Raw genomic sequence first — 3,804 nt, 5'->3', positions numbered from 1 at the left:
CTTTTTCCTTTTCTTTACCTATCAAATGCACTGGTTCACTTTCACTAATAATAGAGGTTTGATTTTATACAGGACCCAGAGAAAGTGATAATCAAAATCATGCCTTTGTATGCGTTTTTAAAAAGCACTTCTTTCTCAAAATATATTTCCCATCTGCTGAAAATAATCATACTGCATTGATTTTTTTTTTTTTTTGAGACAAGATACTTTACTGCCATCTTCTGGAAAGTTGTTTTCATCATTGTTATAAGCACCATATCTGTGATAGCTGTAATGTAAATAACACTTCCTCAAATGTGTCTCTTTTGTGCAATGCACAACCAATACAACCATGTGTGAAGGAGGTTGTGATGAGAATAATATTGTTTAGGGTAATTCATGTGCTTGAATATAATTATGTCCTAATAGAGTGTAGCTCCTTGTCAGAAACTAAAGATTTTCTCACTGTATAGTTAATGTAGCTTCTCTCCAAGTGTTTTCTGAACTCACTCAGACAAGATGTCAGCCAGGGACTTTCTCTTCATCTAGCCTCAGGATTCCGGAGTGGTAGGAAGAACAAGAGAATGTGTAGAGGAGGTCCTCCATTAGGAAATCTTGCCAAGCACAGGAGTTTAAAAGCTTAAATCAACACGGTAGCCTTAAGCAAACAGGACAATTAAGACCTTCACCAGGAGTGACCCTTGATATTCTTCGTTGGGGCCTCTGAGTCAAAGTCGTTACCGGATAGAGGCACATTTGCATGAAAAAGATTCTCTTTGCCTTCTCAGTTCAACAAGATTACATGCAGGCTGCTTGGAAAGACAAAACCCCCCATCTTTCTAGGACACCTCACTTTCCCCACAGAGGAAAGGGAAGACTAATGATGTGTCCATGAAGGGACATCTAGTTCTTCATAAGGAGAATTTTGAAGACCACATGTCAATAAAACAAACACATTCCTCAATGTTCTGTATTGTAATATTATAGATATTTAGAAGAGTTTACTTCACACGTGTTTAGAAAACCCTATCAGGTCACTACTGTTCTTTGGACCGTGCTTTGGGCTCACAAGCAAATAGAGCTTATTCAACATTATTTTTAAATGGTGGGGTCATGTGGTTTTAATATTCTCTCTGCCCTCCCAGTGCTGTCTACTAGAACTTCCTGTGAGGCAAAACGGTGTCCCCATGTCCTCTCCAGCACAGCAGTCACCAGCCCTACATGGCTGTTTAGCACTTGGAGGGTGGCTAGTGAGACTAAGGAGCTGTATTCTTATTTTTATTTTTTTTAATGTTTCTTTATTTTAGAGAAAGAGAGACAGAGTGAGAGAACATTCAAGCATGAGCAGGGGAGGGGCAGAAAGAGAGCGAGGAAGAGAAAGAATCCCAAGGAGGCTCCGCACTGTCAGCACAGAGCCCGATGTGGGGCTCGATCTCATGAACCGTAAGATCATGATCTAAGCTGAAATCAAGATTCAGATGCTTTACTGACTGAGCCACCCAGGTACCCCTGAATTTTTATTTTAATTGGTTTAAATTTCATCTTTAAAAAAATTTTTTTAATGTTTTTATTTATTTTTGAGAGAGAGAGAGAGAGAGAGACAGCATGAGTGGGGGAGAAACAGAGAGCCAGAGGGAGACAGAATCCGAAGCAGCTCCGGGCTCCGAGCTGTCAGCACAGAGCCCGATGTGGGACTCAAAGCCAGGAACTGAGAGAAGCTGAGGTCATCATTGAACTTGCAATATTTAAAGTGGTTACAAAACTGTTTCAGCAATGCAGACAATTAAGTGTGTTGTTGTGGGTGACAGTGTCATTGGTAAAACATGTCTCCTGATGTCCTACACAACAAACAAATTTCCATCAGAGTATGTACCAACTGTTTTTGACAACTATGCAGTCACAGTTATGATTGGTGAAGAGCCATATACTCTTCGACTTTTCGATACTGCAGGCCAAGAGGATTATGACAGATTACGACCGCTGAGTTATCCACAAACAGATGTATTTCTAGTCTGTTTTTCAGTGGTCTCTCCATCCTCATTTGAAAATGTGAAGGAGAAGTGGGTGCCTGAGATAACTCACCACTGTCCAAGGACTCCTTTCTTGCTTGTTGGGACCCAAACTGATCTCCAAGATGACCCCTGTACGATTGAGAAACTTGCCAGGAACAAACAGAAGCCGATCACTCCAGAGATGGCCGAGAAGCTGGCCCGTGACCTGAAGGCGGTCAAGTACGTGGAGTGCTCTGCACTCACACAGAAAGGCCTAAAGAATGTATTTGATGAAGCAATATTGGCTGCCCCGGAGCCTCCAGAACCGAAGAAGACCCGCAGGTGTGTGCTGCTATGAACGTCGCCAGAGCCCTTTCCACACAGCTGGGGTCAGCACCGCACTAAAAGCAATGTTAAATCAAACTAAAGATTAAAAATTAAAATTTGTTTTTGCAATAATGACAAATGCTCTGCACCTAGCCACATGCACTCGTGTGAGACAGCCCCTTCCCCCCACTCAGTACTCGTTAACTTGAGTAATCGTGTATTGTCAGAAAGGTGGTTAGTACTAGTTTTTGTTTTGTCATTTCAAAAAAATTTTTTTCCTTTGTTTTGTTTTTGTTTAAAAGCAAGGCATGCTTGTGATGACTCTGTAACAGACTAATGTGGGTGTTGAAGCTGCTCCCGGGGCTCCATCCGTTCTGGAGAATAATCTGGGACATTTAGGGTTTTGTTTTAGTTTTAGGTGTTTTTTTTGTTTGTTTTGTTTTGTTTTGGTGGGGCAGTGTGTGTGGGGTTTGTTTTTATTTAGTCATGTTTTTTAAATTCTGTAATACTAATGAATCTACAAGAATTAGGATTTGGGGAAGGCGGAGAAGATTACCTAAACATTTTTAAAAACTGGGAACTGCAATCAAAATAAGCAGATAAAATCCCTATTAACACTTATGAAGAGTCTTCTCTTCATAAGTTAAGGGGAGGAGGATGGATTGATTCCACATTCCACTTCCTAGATCTAGTTTAGAACACTTGTCCCCCACCTGGCGCTCTTAGGAAGGGGTATAGTAAATGCCTCACTGAATAACATATTCCGTTTTGAAACTTGTCTTTTCTCTCCACCCTTGAGTAGGTCTAGTACCTGCTGAAACTCATGACAGTGGGTGGGACCTGTTTCGCCCCTCCTCTTTTCTAGGACGCACTCTAGACGTGACTGTGACTTTCAAGGAAATCTGTTTGCCATTTGCTGATTTTTTTTTGAAGTTAATTTCTAACTTCTTTCACTGATAATGAAGAAAAGTATTGCACCTTGTGAAATACACCAAATGGATTGAGTACATATCTAAAAAACATTTTTTTCCCTGTCAGTCATTGTCTTATGTGCTTAGCATAGATGTCCAGCCTAATAGTGTATGATACGGTGTTCCTGGAACACAGCCAGAGACCTGGTAAACCGAGGAGATGTGAGGGAGGTGCTAGAAGACAGGTGTTTGTGGAGCGATGCGCACCCTCCTTGAAGTTGGGAGGATGGAGACCTGCTTCATGAAGAAGCTGGGGTAGGGGTGGGGGTGGGGAGAACATTTAACAACGTGGGGACAAGTCAAGAGAATCCCTGTATTTCTGTTTTGCATATGAGGAACCCTAAAGTAGCTAGTTAAGGCTCTCTGGTTTAATTTAAAAAAGAATCATGGAATCTTATGAAGACTCTTCATAAGTGTTAATAGGGATTTTATCTGCTTATTTTGATTGCAGTTCCCAGTTTTTAAAAATGTTTAGGTAATCTTCTCCGCCTTCCCCAAATCCTAATTCTTGTAGATTCATTAGTGTTGAAATGATG

General features: G+C 41.0%; 1 pseudogene; it reads left to right on the top strand.

Moving 5' to 3' along the window:
- Nucleotides 1-1,737: 1,737 nt before the first annotated feature.
- LOC115288929 lies at nt 1,738-2,328 on the top strand (annotated as a pseudogene).
- The last annotated feature ends 1,476 nt before the right edge of the window (nt 2,329-3,804 follow it).

Source organism: Suricata suricatta, chromosome 4, assembly GCF_006229205.1.
Source record: "Suricata suricatta isolate VVHF042 chromosome 4, meerkat_22Aug2017_6uvM2_HiC, whole genome shotgun sequence".
Taxonomy (NCBI): Eukaryota; Metazoa; Chordata; class Mammalia; order Carnivora; family Herpestidae; genus Suricata; species Suricata suricatta.
This window is presented reverse-complemented; position numbering and strand designations above follow the sequence as displayed.